This window comes from Struthio camelus, chromosome 2 (assembly GCF_040807025.1).
Source record: "Struthio camelus isolate bStrCam1 chromosome 2, bStrCam1.hap1, whole genome shotgun sequence".
NCBI lineage: Eukaryota > Metazoa > Chordata > Aves > Struthioniformes > Struthionidae > Struthio > Struthio camelus.
Window position 1 is genome coordinate 102476437 of NC_090943.1, and position 19258 is coordinate 102495694.

General features: G+C 39.4%; 1 long non-coding RNA gene across 1 annotated transcript; it reads right to left on the reverse strand.

The window, feature by feature from the left end:
- Window positions 1–10491: 10491 nt before the first annotated feature.
- Window positions 10492–19252, reverse strand: LOC138065984 (uncharacterized). The gene is made up of 3 exons (XR_011139081.1): window positions 18749–19252; window positions 18073–18334; window positions 10492–16292 (listed from the first exon to the last, which is right to left on the reverse strand). It is a non-coding gene; the product is annotated as an uncharacterized lncRNA (long non-coding RNA).
- Window positions 19253–19258: the final 6 nt, after the last annotated feature.

A 19258-nucleotide genomic window follows, 5' to 3' on the forward strand; every position in this document is an offset into this window, starting at 1 on the left:
AATTTCACAAGAATTTAATTTTTCTGTCTAGAGCTTCCTGCAGAGCAGCTGGCTCAGACTCCTTGATAGAAATAGGATAAGCAATAGATTGCTGTAGATTTTTCAGTTAACAATGGTACACTCTGTAAAGCAAAGAAGGCGTAGAAACAGAATAAAAGATATAAATTAATAATTAAAAATAACCCACCTTCACTAGCAACAACATAGAAAATACTTTCCATGCTATGTAAGTAATACATCAACATTTAAGCTGATTAAAATTTGATAAACTATTAACTTCCCCATTTTTTGATAGGAAGGCTGGGGCCCGAGATAAAACAGTGTCATGCTGGGGAGGACAAACATCATAGCATCCAATAAACTCTTTATGCATTTATTTTGTTAAGACTGATTCCCATTTCCTTTGTAACTCTTTGTTTATTAATGAATTGACTCATCCAGAGTCCAGCAGCTTGTTTCCACACCAGAGAGATGGATTTGCACCTCTGCCAAGTGGAGTCAGAGGCAGAGATAACAGCCAGCAACAACAATAGTCTTCCCCGGTCCATTTGCCAAGAACAATTGGCAGAAAGGACTTGGGGAGTAACTTATCACCAGTGCACTGAAAGGCTCTGAGGCTCTGGAAGCCTAGGGTGGCTGTTTGCCTGCTGCAGATAAACAGCAGGATGCATCCAAGAGCCAAGCTCACGTTACAGGCTTTACCTGGTTCAGGAGGTTGAGAATGGAGGAGGCAGGCTCTAATCAGTTAACGCAAAGCTCTGTGATAACCAGCCCTTTTAAGCAGTGATGTAGCAGACTAACGTGGCAGATTCTTTCTAAGTGCCAAACCTACACCGAGAAAAATCTTAAAACAGTTCGGTCCTGGGGTATGTTTTGTTCTTGCCATCTCAGAATAGAAACACATCCTTTAATTTGTTAAGTTGTTCTTCTCATACGAAGTGCTGTATTTTTAAACACGAGAGGGCTGCCAGATTCTGCGTTACGGGCAATGTGAATTCTGGGCAGAACAATTTTTATTTGCCATTTGGGAGCTGCCTCTCTTGAGTCTTATTCCACAAAATATTGAGCACTTGTTCATATGAAAAGTTGGCTGTGTTTGAACTTGATGGCTCTCTATAAATAAGAAAGCCTGAGGCAAATTCTCTTTCAGATTCAGGAGGCAAATTCTTTTTCAGAAATGATATCAAAGTTTGACAATGACCTTTAAGTGCATCGTAATTCCCTCTGAGAACAGATCCCCCTGCCAGCTAATCAAATAAATTCATACCTTACGCATATGATAGTCTCTTAGACAGTTACAGCTGGACAACTATTATTTGCATGGCTTTTTGGACCAAGCATCATCTTATTAAATAGCTTTGTGAATCTAATCAAAAAACAATGAAGATAGAATTCATGTGACACACGATTTGTTACAGTTAATGAAATATGACTCAATATGTTTAATTTAACAAAAGAATATGGCAAAGTTTCTGGGCGTAGGATGATAAGCAGTATGTTGTGGATTGTTTCTTACAGCTGGCCTTCATACTACTAAACCCCCTTCAGACTGAGGAGAAGTTGGAGCACGTTTATTTGTTCTGCATTTCTTTATATGTCTTACCCAAATTTTCTTCGTGACCGGACTCAATGTCAGAAGCGCAACTATCTTTCCAGTCTGCCATGTTAGAGATTCTTTTTCGTTATTCTTTCCTTTCTCTTGTCTGCATGGCTAGACCTTATGGAGATCCTTCTATTTCTTTTTCTGAAGATCTGTCTTTTCCGTAACTTCAGCCAAATCTTTCATTTAGGCTTTTATTGTACTTTGTGTTGCTCTTCAGCTCTTACAACACTCTTTGCGAGTGTCACAGAAACTCATGCTTTGCCCAAAAAAAAACAGGTGTTAAATTCAAACTCTGCTTTTATTTGTTTGATCATGCTACTTCTCACTTCAGATTTCAGAGTCGCATCCCAGGCAGCATCATATCCCATGTAAGATCACTTTAAATTTCTTTACTACTAAAATGTCTTTACTTTACTACTAAAATTTTTTTTTTAATTTCCTGGTGTCTTGAATTCTAAAGTTAGGTTTTACTGAACCATTAATATTATTCTTGTTTCACAACAAAAAGGAGAGGGGCAAAAAACAACATGAAGATGGCTTGCAGTAGAATTTTTCAGAACTACTGTACCGAGGGATGAGAAAGTTATTCATTTCTAAGGTCTATCTGAGTTTATGGTGGCAAAATAATGATTTCCCATGAATCAACAATATTATTATAAAACTTGAACATCTAAAATGTCTTCACCAGGAAACTTCCATGTATTTATGCTGTCATCTTTGTCCATGAGCCCATCTTCCCCTCCTGTCTTGTCACTCCCACTTTATCTCATCACATCTAAAGTTAGACTGCTAGTGCTTAGAGGAAGAGACCACACCTTTCCCATATCTTTTTTTTTTAAGAGCTTAGCCCATATTTTCTTGCTCTATAAATAAATAATAGCCAGTGTGGTGCCAGGGAAGGAGAGGAAAAAGCTACGTTAGATCACAAGGCAAAATAACAAACTGACAAAAACATGTATTTTTCTTATAAAATGCCACCATTCTTATTATGCGATATCAATGCATTCTGAGTTCTGTGAGTGAAATTCTTGCCTCTGCTGTAGCACCTCTGTTTCCCATTAAAGAGACCATCATGACGTGCAGGGACGCTGAGAGCACCTCCACGCGCAGGGAGAACTGCACTGCAAGAACTGAGCAGAGCAGCTGGAGGCTTTTCAGTGAGCACCATCTTCACACTGCTGCGGTCCATGGGTGCCCGGGCAAGGCGAGAGACACTCCAGACGCTGCTAAACTCCCAGGCTGTGACTGGGTATTTGGCAACAATCCCAAACCTCATCTACTTGTTGCTGTCCATGTGGTGCCCCTTCTGTTGTGGTGGCTGTTTTTCAGCAGGGTTAGTTCCCAGATCAGCTTTACCAGGTGAGCATATAAATAGCTGTGTCAGCATGAGAGAAAAGGGAGGAGTGGAGGTGAGAATGAGCAATAGGGCCAGGAACTGCTTACATCAGCATGACTTACAACTTACATCATCTTGTTAAACTATGGCTGAGTGTCTGTCCCCAGTGTTAGCCCAGAATCAAAATGTCACAAACATGTGCAGTGCTAATCTTGCCTAAAATTCAATTCCTCTTCTTATTCAGCTTCTATATTTTTACAAGGATTTGAGGAAGCTGGAATGTGGTTCTCCCTCCATCTAATGTAAAGGAGATATAAGGCTGGATATCTAATTCTTTGAAGTGGATTTCTTGTCTTATCGGTGACATAATATAGATGAGGAACCTGAACTATGTTAAATTCCCAAGAGATTTCTAGAGGTTGAGAGAGTTAAACACCTTCTAATAAGAAAAGAAGGGCACATTGTCGTAAATGTCTTTCTAGAAAGAGATCAAAATGTACGTCTGGTTCAGGTCCAGGGAGTCTCTGTATCTACACAGGAGCATGCTTGGAGCTCCTGAAGGCTTTTCAATAGTTATCTGACGTAGAAAGACCAAGAGAGCACCGGTCAACCCTGAGCAACAGCAGGAAGGAATCTACAAGAGAAGTTACGTTTCAGGATGGAAAGGATTTTGAGGCATGCTGCCAAAACTGTCAGTTGTTTCCACTGCAGTTATGATTACCAGACATATTAGACTATAATTGATCATTAAAAACTTTCTCTTGCTCGCTCTCTCTCTCTCTATATGTACCCTCAGGATACATTTGGCAGCTAATAGCACTTTTTATCCTCTAACAGATTATTGTACTGTATTCTCACACCCCGCAACACAGAGTTCTCTTAAAGAGCTTGAGACAGTCTTCCTACCATTACTAACATTGGCAGCATCACAGCGTCTCAGCTTTGGGTGGATACCAACAATGAATCTTCCACTTGGATCCTTAGCCTCGTGCTCTTCGCACGACGCTTTGTTAAGGGTTACTTCCTTTACAGCAGTCACGTTGGCTCAAAGAGGACTCTGAGCAGTCGAATCAACTTCCCCCACGCTCTGTTTTATCACAAATTAATTCAGACTACGCCCAAGTTGCGTATCTGGTAGCTATACCAGGCAGTAGCTTTTCTTTTTTACCAATTAAAGGACTGTAAAAGTTGTATAACACTTAGAACTGCCTTCTCACTTTCTTTATATATAGACAAACACAGCTGTTTGTGGTTTCCCCTTGCCCTAGTACGTTAATCTGCTAACACTCGGCAAATGCACCTGGTATATGTTTCTGAGAATGAGGAGCCAACAGTACTGTACGTGCTCAGCGTCCTGATTTAAAAAGAACACCTGATGTTATGTCAAAATAACATTCAAAAGTGGCAAATAACCCTTCCTCCAACTACAAGCCAAACTGAGACCTACTCTAGTTTAAGCCAGGTCTATAGGTTTTAGGTTTAGGGATAGGTGCCCTAACAAATCTAAAGAGATCAGAGATCTAGAGATCTAACATATCTCTAAATTTTCAATAAATACAGCTATTCTGAGCTGTCTATGGGCCACCCCTCCTCCCCAAAATGTGTTAATAATTAAATACACTTGTGAAAAAGCAAGCTTCTTTCTTGATGCACGGGACACTGAAGGTTTCCCAGAGTGTGGTTTCAGACACGGTGCATACACAGCACTTCGGCTGACAGCGATCTGTGGGATAGCGGCTTGTTTTGAGGGAGGTTCTCAAACGTGGTGGCTGGGAGCTGCTGAGAGGTCGGGATGAATTAGGCTTTGTCCCACAGCGTTTTGCTGTTAGTTCAGGGAAGACTCTTGTTCATAAACTGATCCGCTTTGGAAGGATAGCGTTTTAGAGTGTTAAAAGGTGTTAAGTTTTTACCATTGACTGTGCAGGGGTTAGCAGAAGAATAATTTTTCTTTTTGTTATTTTAACGTGCCAAGAAGCACTATAATCAAGAAGGCCAAAGCCCCAGCTGCATTTCTGATACTGGGCTTCAGCAAGTCACTATGTTTCAGTAGTTCGTGAGCACCCAAGGAGGAGTGTTAGAAAATACAAGCTGTCTCCCTCATCTCTGAATAGAGGAGATCCTGACTGCTAGGACTGCACATATGCAGTACTTCCAAAAATACCCTTCATGGGTAGGCCCATTTCACCTTGGCTAGCGGGGGCAGGCTGGAACTACACTGCAAGGGAAACAGACACTCCTATGGTTTTCCTTCAGGTGTTGTCCTGGGACACCACTGCAAAGGACTGTGTCTGCTGCAGCTGTTACTAGGTCAACCTGCCTCCTTCCTCTCTCTGGGACCCAATACGTTTTCCCGCCTCTTCTAATGAAGCAGCTTTCATTAAACTGCATTTTAAAGTGTATTCATGATTAGAAGTAATCCCAAGTAATGTTTCTGCATAATATTTAGTTTTATCCTTTATACAAATAAAATTATGTGGCCGGTCCTTGCTCTCTTGCATATTAACACTTCTGCTGTTAACCTGAAGAAGTGTTCCACTGAGGCCCATTAAATGAGATATTTTAGGTGGCTGGTAATTAAAAATACTTTATTAATTTAAATACATGTGCTTGTCTGAAAACTTTCTATTAATGTATAACTCTACCAAATGTTCATGTGACCGTCTCTGGTATTCAATAATATGAGGACTTTTGTGTCATTTGTAAATTTTGCCCTCTTAGAATTCCTTTTTTTCAGATCGTTAATTTAAAATTCAGGTCTAGAGGCCTTGGAATCTTAGTTCATCCCAACTATTAATGTTTTACTATTCGTTTTATGTTATTTGTTACTTTACATTACAGTTTGTAGTAGCACGTAAGGCACCACTTATGGAACATGTCATTTTAATGTCAAGTGCTGAACATACGAAGGACAAAAAAGAGGATGCCTTTGTCCATCGACCACTTCTTTCTTCAGACAGTTGTGTCTTCGAGTTTTTTTCATCTCGTTAGTTTTTGATTCAAGACAATATTTTCCTTCTTTGCCTATCACTGACTAGTGTCATTCATCATCCATTGAGAGTGCTTTCTGTCAAAAGGCTTTTTGAAAGCCAAGTACATTTTATGAACTAATTCCTTTCTCCCCTCCCTCCCTTTTTCTTTAATAAAGTCAGGGAATTCTTCCTCCATTTTACCTTTCTACCTAATATTTTAGAGAAGGTGTCAGAGACTGCAAAAGCAATGTCTTAAGGTATCTGGTAAATCAAAGAGGTGCCTTGTTAGAATGATTATAAGCTTGCAATACTGCACAGTATTACCATGTAAAATTAATAGTTTACACGCTAAGGTCTGGTCCGCTTTCTTCAGTGAGACATCAGACATGTCAGTATGAAAAACAGGGCATATAAATCCTTACCTTCTTCTTTTCAGTGTCTCATTTCAGACAGCTACTGAAGATGTAGGCATCTAGAGGAAGTGCTGTACCTCTAAAGATGGGTGTGACTCAAAGCCCTTGATTGAGGTATGTCCTTCAACTTTGTAGAAGTCTGAATATGCATTTCTAATTTTTGTCTTGGGTTCTAATTACTATTCAACAGTACTAATTGTTAAATTAGAGTACTTGCGATACTATGTCCCCTTTCACCATCAGATGGTGAGCATGCAAAAGCTTGAAATAGTGACTCATTGCAATAAAGTTATTGACTTTTATTGACTTATGGATTTTTACCAAGGAACTACACTTCCTTATTCTGATAGCTGAGCAACGTCAGCATGTAGAGGTCCCAAACAGATGTCATTGTGACAACAGATATTGATAGTAATAACATATATTAAAAAGCCTTTTTTTAGCATGATCTCTCATCATTATATTTTTTAAAATCCATGTTCTGATCTTTCTCTGCACATCAGGGAGGTCCAAATAATGGTGTGTGGTAGCTGTAACTTCAACATGGTATTTGTGGATATGTTATGAGGAACAGGAACCTAGAGGAAGGATAAAGTAAAATAAAAGTTAATTATGTGCTGGAAGTTGTTCTTATATATGCTAGCTGGAGTGCTCAGTAGATCCTATTTACTATTTATATAGAGAGAGAACATATATTATACTTTTTTCCAAAGTGATTTGCAAATATAGAAGATTAATTCTCATGTCACTCTTGTGAATTAAAGTACAAACTTCTTAAAAGAGAAAACTGAGCGAAAGAAGCAAAGGTAAAGACTTGTCCCTGTATAGTGACTCATCAGCGAGGACCCTGTAAGCTTTTATGTTTATTGTGTCTCTCTAAACTGAGCAGCGTCAGAGGATTCAGTTCAGATACTCCAGCCCATGAGGACTGAAGCAGGCTCGCACATAGGCAAGTCCCTGTCCATTTAGAGCATTAGAAGTCCAAGTCAGTTGCTTGACAGAGAATGGCTATGTTTCAGCATGATATGCTGGCAACAAAAGATCCACTTTAAAAGCAGAAACTTTCATTCAAAAATAACTTTGGTTTCTAAACAGGCTGCAGGTACACAGCCTTATCTAGAGAGCCCTGTATTGCTTCCACTTTGAGATAACAGAGAAATAAACAGTAGCCAGGACCGCATCTCAGTCGGAGAAGCAAACACTCCTGCTCACAGGTGCTACCCGCTCAAGAGGATCTGCCAGGCATCAAACAGGATCCAGAACTTGTAAATGTGCAGGACTGATGGCTGGTATGTTCCTTATGGCACAGTCAGAACGTTTTTCAATTCTTCCAGTACTTACTTCAGCCTGCTACTATTACAGTCTAAATTATGTTTCAGGTAGCCTTCATTCAAGTCCACCTCATTCACAGATGGAGGAAAAAAGTTATTTCACTGGTTGCTTTGCTGTCTTTTCATTTTAATGTAGTTAATTCAAAGTTTGAGATGGCATTTTGCTGAAAGCTTCTGCAGAGCTTAGAACTGGGTACATACTTCCAAAGAAGGGCTGTCACCTGGATCCTTAAGCAGAAGTATCCTTTGTACACACAAGGCTGAACGGTGAATGTTTGTCACTTTTTACCAGTTATTTTCCCACAATATTTTAAAACATGAGCAGTCTGTAGGCAGGAGATTCTGTTCTGTTCTTTGCTCGAGTTATTTCAAATTTACTCTAGAATTGGAATAAAATATATTCAGGTTAGATGAATTTGAACTAATTCTCAGGATTTGATTTTTAACAAGTGCTGCATCTTAACCCCAGGCTTCCTCCCTTTCCTGCTGCCATTATTCATTCATTTTTATGTTATAGGGGCTTCAACTACTGCCCCCCTTACATTTAGTCAATGGTTGTATTTTTCACTGCATCCAAAACATGCTTATACCTTTCCCATTATTGTCCTAATGTCTGTGAAATGCAATGTAAAGCCTTAAGATACTATTTCAATGTTGAGTCAGAGTCTTTGCAGATAATTTCGGATTTCGTGAGGTAAGATTGTCTCTTTTAGATAAAAGTATATCCACTTTGCATGGTATATGGTTGTCTGTTTGCAGAATTGTCATGCCTAAGCTCACACACTTTACTGGTATGGGAGAGAAGGGGCTTTTTTTTTTTCTGGAGTGTAAGATACATGCCTGCCTTATATTGACTCATATGTCCTGTGCTAGCGGAAATAACTGTAAAAAGCCTATACTATGTTATTGATTTAGCAACATGGTCTGTTTTCCATGACAGACTCCGCATGGTGTTTTGTACACATAAAAGGCATGTCGTTATACCTCGGCTTCAGTTGTTTGTGGCAGTTAAAGGTATATTAGTGTAAATGATAATCAGACCCTCAGCCAATTGCCAGTTTTGAGTACATGAAATAATAGATTAGTATAAATGACAAAAGTTCTGTAAGCAATATGTGAGGATAATTATATTTTGAATATTGGAAAAACAGAGTAAGATCTCCCCTTCCTAAACAGGAAGATAAGTAGAATCTGTGGAATAGAAGGCATTTTATTTACCTCAAAGCTTAAGGAAAAAAATGAAGCTTCAGAGAGGTGTGTGTTGGTGACTGACTGTCTTGAATAGGAATCTTATGACCTCCAATACAGCGTTAAGAACTGGCAGTTGCCCCTGGTGAACGCTTTTTGATTAAGAATGGGCTTGATGATAGACACAGGAACAGTAGTAGATTATGCCATTGGCTGATGTTCCCCGACTACTGTTGGTACCTCACTGTTTCATAGCAGTGGAACCAATGACATTTTCTTTGTATAATATGGAGGAAGAAAGTAGATTTAACTTAGGGTAAGCTGTTTAAAGGGCAGTGGTATAGTGATCTGAGTCTTCAGTGATTGATACTGGTTCAGTCTCTTTGAAAGTTATTGCTGTTTTCCTTCAGGATGTCACGTTGAAGTCTGTCTACCCAGAAAGTCGGTGACAGATTATGCCCAGATAACTGATTGTCTTTTCTTTGTTTTCAGAATAGTCCCCATATATCGTGGAAGAATTCTTTGCCATAAATCAGTCTGGCAAGATTAAAAGAAGATAAATATGTTGTCTTAGAGTAGCTGCCCTTGTATGGTTGGTTGCTTAGAATTTCTACAAGATTTAAGTTGTTCCAAATGTATTGAACTATAATTGCCTAATTGTAAGATGTTTAACTGCTTTCTGTTTGTGGAGCTTTATCAAATTGTGTTCAAGCTCTATTCATACCAAGAAAAAATATTTGATTTAATACTTTTTAGTAGTAGGCACACGTGCAGTCTATATGTTTTGGCAAGATGACAATCAAGGAAAGGCCGTTTGTTTTTTATCACATGGACTGAGCCTTCACAGAAAAACTAGCATGTTTAGTTTTGTTAAACTAGTTGAGGTATTCGGGTTTTTCATTGAGAACATCAGCCTGAAAAATTAATTTCTCACTGGCTAAATGCCTAAAGCTACAGTCTCCGATTTGGTCATATTTACATGAAGATTAGATCAGAAATAGAGGTATCTAATACTTTTCTAGCACACTGAATAATGACTCATGTTTCACTAGATAAGATCAAAAGCTGTCTACCAAAAGAGCAATTTACTATTCCTCATAAAGAATGATGATTCCAAAATCTCTAATAGCTAATGAAGTTTAGAGCAAGCTGAAATGGCAAGGATACAATTACTGCTCTTAAGACGGAAGTCTTTGCCTGAGAACAATTCAGACAGATACAGAGAACAATAGACGAGCTGATGAAACTATATTAGCTATAGGTGTCCAAAACAGACTCTAAAATTCCAATCACAATCCCTCTTTCTCTCTCAAGAAAGGACAGCTGCAACAAATTTGTTGAACACAAGTGCTGAACATGCATGATGTTTTGATGTCTTTCTCTACCAAGTTAAACAGAGTGCTCAGAGTGACCGAGAGAAAGCTAATTTTGCTGGTATCTCATTGTCTAGCTAAATTAATCCTATTTAATCAGTGTTATCTACTGTTTTCTTAGTTTTTGCCTTTGTTCAGAAATACAGTTATACTAATTTCCAAAGAGTTCCTACACAGCTTTCTGTTTAGAGGAATGATGGAATGTTTCTCTGCTGGTTTTGGCCTCCTTGACGACTTACTTCATCTTGTTTGAAAATGTCTTTTCTTGGTTTTTTGTGACATAGTTATTTCCTGTTTCCTTTCTCTTTTGCTGCCTTCTTTTTCCATGGATGATGCCCTTTCCCTCTCCACAGTTTCTAGGGAAGAATCCCACCGTGTTATGTCTTTGGCCTTCTCTTCGCTATATAGCCAAATGCTTTCTGAGCACTTTTTAAAGCTCTTGCTTCCTAGAACACAGACCTCTGTTCTGCAGGTTATGTCCTGATCCTTTGTTTTTAAGCACATAACTTTATATTTGACTTCAACATAATGTCCAGCTTATTAAAGAATCAACATTTCTCCATATGACTGCTCTGTCCTCCATCATATTTGCCGCTCTGCCAACCTTTGCCTTATTCACGAGTATTACTATTGATAAAAAGGTAAAAGTAGTAACAGCTCCTTCAGAATAATGGTTCTTCATTGGTGAATAACATTTTGAAATGTGGAGTGTGGTGTACTCTGCAGTTCATGGTTAATGCAACAGTCCCAAGTGGAATCTCCCAGCCAGTATAATTTACAGCAACTCTAATGCTGTTAAGTAATACTGGTGACCGTTTGGCCTCCAGTCAGTTGAAGGATTAAGAACGGGAGACCTGGCCAGGTGCCATCTGTCCTGCCATATCCCGTGGGTCTTGCATCAAGCACCCACGACTGCACTTGAGTGCCTACTTTTATATTACTTCTCCCTTTATACATATGTGCAGACACAGAGTCAGAACTTTTACTGAGGTGCTCAACATTTTCTGTCTTAATTAGTTTAGTAACTTCTTCTCATTGGATCCCCCAAAGTACGTATCTGTCTTCATGAGTGTTCTTTGCCTGCCTGAATCCTTTATCCTGAATGGTTCTTTTCTTCCCTTCAGAAATTCTTGTGTTTTACGGCAGACCATACCTGATTATCTTCCTTTTTGTCTCATCATGCTGCTCCCACCTTTCCTGTTTTACAAATGATTGTTTTTTCTAACCATCTCCAAACTTTCTTCAGGGCTGTTTACTGCCAGCATTATGCTGTGCCTCAGCTGGTGTGCAGTTAAGCCCTTCCTGAAGTCCTGCTCCTTTCTAAGGGAGACATGACCAGTGGGATATGTTTCTGCATGTCGTGAATGGATTTCTCATGTAGTATGTGAAATAGAAAGAGAGTTGAATGACAGAACGTTAGTTTTTAAAAATCATCTTTCATATATTGTATGATGACTAGAGAATTAATTTTATAACCCATAGAATAGGTAGGGTTATACAGCAACTTCCCAATTAATATACCTCCATAGTGAAAAAAGGGATATACTGAGAAGTATGCGTATAAAGAAGTAGCATATTATGCATATAAAGAAGTAACATAAAGCAATAAGATGAATAGGTAAACTAAGGAAAGAAGCTGTTCACTTGGTGAGCGCTAAAAAGAAAAGGTCCTTGCGCTACAGGTGCAAAATTGTAGATTGCAGGGACAGAAGAGTCTAGTTTGAAGTGAGTCAAATGCGTGTGGAAGGCTTTCTTGTTAAATCCTAATCAGCTAACTCCCATTTAAAAGGCTGGCTATTTGCTTTATTCTTGAATGTTTGTATATTCTTCTTTGTTCCTATGAAACCATAAATACTGCATTTGACATCAGCTGTTAAGGGAGAAAAAAGTTTGTTCACTATTTCAAAACATCCAAATTAGATTATGTGACACACTGAAAGTATAAAACAAACATTAAGTAATGGCAACCCTGTCAGTTAGAATTACAATCCTCCATAGTTTTGGGTCTTCTTTTGAAAAGAGAGGTGGTGCTACAGCTCAGAAGAGAAAACGAAGGAAAAAAAATTGCTCTTATTGGTCCCTTAAATTGCAGCTGGCTTTGAAAGAACAAAATCTTTGGGTGGATTTTGGAGTGTGCTGGTTATGATGCACTAGAAGGGTACAGGGCAGAAGAGGGAAAAAGTGCTGATTAAAAAATAATTAAAACCAGTTTTCTTGCTACGCTGCATGTTGTTGGCCAGAAACTGTGAGTGAGTAACTCTGTCTACACAAGTGTAATTTTCTAACCTTCATTCACCTTCGGGATATCCCAGGGCATTTAAAAATTCATGTATGTTCATGTATGCTGCACCCCTTTCTTGTGCCTAAGGTTGGTTTATTTAGGTTATGCTGAGAAATCAAAGGGGCTCTGTAATGTGTCAAATATCACAATGGACTAGCATTAGTACTGGCAGATAAAAGCAGCTGCAGGTTACTTAACAGGGTGTGTGCAGTGTAATGGAAGAGAATTCAACCACGGAAAAAAATATCCTCCAGTATTCCATCATTAAGAGGAGCGCATTAAAGCAGCTGCAAAATTAATAGAGAGGAAATTCTTTATGATCCATGAAATCTTCAATCTATATTATACTATTCTTCCTAACAACTTCTAATTGCATAACCAAATTTCCCTGTTCATTAATTTTGCAGCATACTCACTTGCAATTGAGGGTAAATTGCCTGAAAGCAAAATTCTATTTCATTTGACATAACCGTAAGAGTCTGAGGACCATGGAGAGAGTAGCGGTTCCAGCAATTATATATTCCTGTCCTGCAGCCAGTGAAGAGAGCAACTACTGAAACTGGATTTTGTGGTCATAGTGGTCAGAGTCCTGCGGAGATAGTGGTCATCCATGACAATAAGACTACGTTTATTGCAGAAAGAGAGAGTCCTCACTTACTATGAGGTTGCTCTTTCCTTACTGCTGTGCCATTTTCTAGGCTGTCAAACTCATAACATTTTGTGGGTGGCAAAATGATGTCATTTTATTCAACAGCTTGTAGTAATTTCCACTCCCAACCCTTCATGAGAGGTACAAATTACCAAAGAAAAAGGGCTATAAGCTTACAGATGGCAGTATCACTTTTCTTTTCCATTGAGATCACAATATTCTTCTTTCTAGCTGAATGACAATTGTGCTGTCACTAAAATTACATAATGCTGTGTCCCCTGAGAGGTTATAGTTTAGGATTCAAAGGACAGCTGTCAAAATACAACATGCTCTGTTATGAGCTTTGGAAGCCGCTTAGAGGGCTGTACATATGAGCGTGTCTATTTTTTATTTGCGGATTATAGATAAAGTTAACAGTGTAATGTAAATTGGAAAACTACATTTACATGGCAAGTTAACTGATACATCTGAGATATGAATGCCACACTAAAATAACTAGTGCTATGTTATCATGGCAGCCAAATTCAGGGCTAATGCAAATTGCAGCGTTATACTAACTCAATGGAGTTTGGTAGGCCGTGGTAAAATTGACCTTCTCCCTTTAGTGTATTTTATACACTATCACATCATACGATGTGTAGTAAAAGCTACTTTGATGTTCCAGGTTTCGTCTCTGTCTTGAAGTCAGCTGTAGTATAATACCCTCCAGTGCTGTACACTGGCTCAAGTGCCTGCCAACTATTATGGCGAGGCATTAAACCTAAGAGTCTCAGTGCAGTCTTTGAATGTGATTGGGACAGACTCCTACAGTTGTAGAATATTTTGTCAAACAAGACCAAAAAAAGAGGAAAATATTGGAAAAAATATCTTAGTTTGGGTAAATCGGAGAGGTATCACATTTCCATTTGAAGGAATGGAACAGAATAGGGTAACTTTTAAGCAAGAGCCACAGTGACTCCAGAAAGGTTATTTTTATTTCTTCTAAAACTGAGTATCACAAAGAAGAAGAAATGTGTGCATCATTGTATATACTGTTTTCATAAGATAAAAACGATTTAGCTGAAACGTTTCTAAATGACAGACGGCAGCAAAGCTAAACATGGCCAGTGCAGATCTTAAAACAGTAAACCCCCAGGCTTGGCTTTTCCTGCTCAAATGACTCAGTTAACTAGATTGGATGACGTGTCTGGTATTACTTCCCTGAGGGTCTCAGGCAGCTCCTTGCTTTCTCTCACTTCTTCCAGATACTAGTATCCTCTGCTGACACAGCAGCTATTCAGCAGCTATTGTAAAATACGTGTCAGGAACAGGAAATTCTTAAGAAAACAAGCCTGGTTCTGGTGACATCCTTGAAACTGGGGAAAATATAAGTGAGGAATGAGAAGTGGAGAAAAAATATAGCAACAAACTGCTTCTAAGGGGCATTTTTTTTACCACTTGGGATAGTACTGTACTACTTGAGTAATACAAAATAGAAGGAACAGTATGGAACAGTGGTGTGTGGATCACACTGTAGTTTGTAGAGCAGCTATTTCTGGGCTGTATCATTTGCTGTAGATTGCTTTGGTTGCCAGTAAGCAAATCATGTTAGAAGAAAACAAGATGAATGCATCCATAATAGTCTTTTTCTCATGTCATGGCCACAAACCAGAAGTAGTTGTCTGTGACATGAAAGGGAAGGGGAAATAGCAAAATAGACAAACTCTTTGACAAAACACCATTCATATTTTAAAATCCATGAAAAGAGACACATTTAACATTGGGGATAAGGCACCTATGATGTACAGGCATTAAAAAGCGTTTGCCACTGAGCTCTGCGTGAATGGATGAGAGCATGATTTATTTTTTACTTCCTAGTCTGGTTGTGCAGAAGATTTGTGGGACAGGATTTGTGAATGAATGGGAGTTGTTGGCTTGTTTAGTCTAGCATAACAAAAGTTGAGAAAGGATGCCATTGCTACCTCTAAATATTATCAGTAAGAGGAAAAGAGTATTTAATCTAAAGGACAATGTTGGCACAGGAATGACCTGGTATAAATTATGCATGAATAAGTATAGGCTGGCTATGAAAAAAAAATTGTAATCCTTAGGGCAAGGAACTCCCTTTTAGAGTAGTGTAGGCAAAAAATTCTCATTTGTTTAAAATAAAGCTAAGAAAGTTTACAAACAGGATTGTGTGATACTATTACCTGGCAGAACAAGGACTAACTCCATGACCTATGAGGTCTTTTCCAGTCCTAGGTTCCCTTGTTCCTATGAAACATTTATTTCAGGCCTATGCAATATACATTCTCCCTGACCACGTACGGCCCACCAAGTATTTTCTTTGGCCAACCACAACATGCAGATAAATAACTTGTTTGTTTCTTTCACTTCTGCACACAAAAGCAGCAGCTAGGAATGATCTGGTGCCTCTCAGCCAGCCAGTCCTGATGGCCTGGGTAGTTAAGAGGCAGTGGCCTGTTTTTTGGGTACGAGGATTATTCCTCTGCACACTAGGCAGCCTGCAAAGATGTCAAGATTATACTTCTGGAAGCGAGGTCAAGAATATGGAGGAATTCAAGAGACAGGGATTAGGGTACATGTCGAGGAGTTGTAGGATTCACTGGCAGTCATAATCAGCCGTAACTTTACATCCAAGGATAAGCCGCTCTTCCTGATTTCAGATTAATTGCTGTGTATTTGCAGATTTCTCTTGGTAAGCGTTTACTGTACATCAGTTGTTGCAAACAGCAGCTATCACACACAGTCTGACAGGCTTTGATGCTTTTTGCCCCAGATTTATGTTGTCACCCAGAACCAGCTGCTGTGAACTGCTGATCAGTGGGAGCAATTACAGCTAGCATAAGCTGTCCCTGCCAGGCAGTCCCTGACCAGTAGCAGCAGCTGCTGGTAACTGTTTGTCCTTGGGAGTGTTCACACCTGGTCCTGACTGCTCAGCTGCTGGGTGGTGATGCTCAGATCCTTATCTTGGAATAGAAATCTGCAAAAAACAACTCCTGGGTATCAGTCTGTGGCTATGAGGAAACTCTTGCTTAGTGGGGCTGATCAGCAGGGACTGATTACACCTGGGAAAACATCCGTGGTATGGGAGGTAGAGGATGGATGAGCTGGAGAAGCAGGAGGCCAGGTGATGTTGGCATGTGGCACTAGCATGTGTACAGAAGAAGGGTAAGAGAATTACAATGTACAAATTACTGTCAGAGAGAGGGAATAGGGATGTTGCAGTAAAAACCTAGGAGACGGAGCATATGGGGGTACAGTAGTGAGAGCTAAAGGTGGGCCCAGGAGGTTGGGAGTATTCTGGAGTGGTGTGGGGGGAGATGAGTTGATGGTGACAAGCTGAAGTCCTTTGCATACCACCCCCTTGTCTGACTGTGCTCTCTTTGCTTTGCACGGTGAGACATCAGTACCGCTTGTGTTGTGGCGGGTGTTCTTCCGTATAAGAACACAGACAGAAAGCAGTTGCAGACTGACTACCTACAAAGTTGTATCTACTGTTCTCCTCTCCTACATTGGTTTTATTCTCAGCGTAGTTAATAGAATGAGGAGGATGAGAGCTGAAATGAAAGCTTATTAGCTCCAAAGGCAGAAGGAGCTTGAGCAAGGTGGCAGAGAGGGTAATTTAATTTCAATCAAGATCTCAATCAGCAAGCAGGAAACATTAATTTATATAATCAGTAATAATCTTACTGGCATTTTATGGAGAGGAAAGAGGTACTCCTAAAGACTCATTGTTATTGGCAGTACTTCTTGTTAACTGAAGAGAGCCTAACTATCCTCATTTTTACATAAGTGTTCATTCTGGTAATCTTAAGCAATTATACTTGTGTTTTTACTATGTTTGAAAATAATGCAACCGTTATTTAATTTTCTATGTGATCTATGTCTTACTGCACTTGGATGGAAGCTTTTTGCATGTATTAAAAACAATTTCAAAATAAATTTTAATTAAACTTTTAATTATGCCATTGTAATTGTTTAAAATTCTAATTTAATAAAAAGGTAAGCCTATTTTCAATGTGTTAGATGTACAGAGAAAAGCAGAACAAAAAATATGCTTGCATCGAAAAGAAACCAGTTTACTTAACTGGAGGAGGTGCTTTCTGTGGTTAGAGAACTCACCTGGCTGTATCGGAAGAGTGTATTTTTGTGTTTTTCCAGATCTTAGAATTAGTCATTCTCATCCTTTCTGATACTGTTTTTTTTTTTTTGTCATTTAAGGGTTTTGAGTTTGTTGGTTTTTTTTTTTCATATTGGAGGGGATACATAATCTGCACTCTTTTTTTTTTTCCTATTTTTTTTTTTTTGAAATTCATGATTAGTCAACCATTGAGCTTAACTAGCTGAACACAGAGATGAAGAAAATGAACTTTGTTTAAAGAAAATGCTACTGCTGTCAAAAGCTAGACTTGTACTTCAGTTCTAATTCTTGATATTAGCTAACGTTCTGGCCAGTCTAGGTTTGACTTTTTTTCTAACTTTGTGGTAAATGTAGCTTGAATCCTTTACAACTCTTTAACTTCAATGCTTAGTAAATAAATTTTAGTAAGCCTTGGTCTTAAGGGAGGTAGTAGCTTTCAAATGTAATTTAAATATTTGAAAAAAAATTATCTTTAATTTTCGTTTGTATTTCCTTTTTAAATCGTGATTCTTGCTAACTCTGTCACTGCCTCTTGCCAACAAGCTGTTTCAAGGTTGTAGCACAAAAGTGAGTTGAGCAACCAGAGTCAGCATTTCCTCTAAATGGAAGCCTGCTCAAGCAAAGAATGGAGGGTTAAAGCACAATGTGAAGCCAACTGGTCCTCGGCATTAGTCAAGCAGAAGACACTGGTAGAGAACAGAAGAGAGATTAGCGGGGAAGCGTATAGCAAAGAGATGATGTGAGGAAGAGGAAGTCTGGAAGACATTACACAAATTGAAGTTTACCTGTCTTGACGTGTTAATACATTTGGCTCCAAGAAACTTATCAGAGGAAGACCTGGCTGCTGGGGAATTGTGCCAGGCTGAGCCTGTCCATCTTGCTGGGCGTAAGTCCAGGTGGTAGGCGAGCACAGATCTTTTGCAGAGTTGGGTGTGCAAAGATGCAAAGGGCAGCCTCCCTTCGAAGAACTTTCCTTGATGCCTGGGCGGATGGTGTGCTCCTTCAGAGAGCACACTGGCACCAGGCGAGAGAGCAGGGAGATGGCTCCTGCAGGAGAGACCGAACCAGGAGAAAAGAAATAATGGTTTTGGTGCTGAGAAAGGAGACTGAGAGCTTGTGCCTTACAGGGAGTATATTTCATAATACGCTAGGTAATGGGCTAGCTGGCTGGCTTATAGGCAGGTGTTATATGTGTGCAGGTTTAAACACAGTTTTTGAGGGTGAGCTAAAGGAAAAATTGGGTGCGTGAAATTAAGAGCTTGTATTTGGCTCCTGTATAGGTGGTGGTGGGGGGGGGTTGTATTTATCCTCATGCCATTATTATCAAAATGCACTTTCTCACTAAACTAGGTGAGCAACTCAGGTTTACCTACTTCACTAGCTCAGATTCAAGGATCTGCAGTTAAATATGAAATCTAAACTAAAGTTAAATACAGTTGGAGCAATTAGAGGAATATAAACCTGTCCTCTGTGGTATCCTGTCTTCTTCCCCTCCTCGCTAGATGATAGAAGCAGAAAGTAAGTTTAAGGCAGGAAAGCCAAATGTCTGTAACTTCTGAGCTAGGACTGCTGGACCTGGCAAATTAGGGAAAAGGGCCTGGTCAGTACAGAGGTTGCTTTCAGAGTCACAGCCCACTGCTTCCGTTCCCGTTATTAACCGAGTTGATACCATGATCATATATCTGCTTTCAATTGGTTCATATCACAGAACGGTTGAGGTTGGAAGGGACCTCTGGAGATCATCTATCCAACCCCCCTGCTCAAGCAGGGACCTCTAGAGCACATTGCCCAGGATCACATCCAGGTGGGTTTTGAATATCTCCAGCGAAGGAGACTCCACCACCTCTCTGGGCAACCTGCTCCAATGCTCTGTCACCCTCATATAGAGAAGAGATTTACTTTGGCAAAAAAGTTTCATCACTGTCCTTCTTTTTTTTTTTTTTTACTTTGTTAATTTTCAGATGCTTCCCT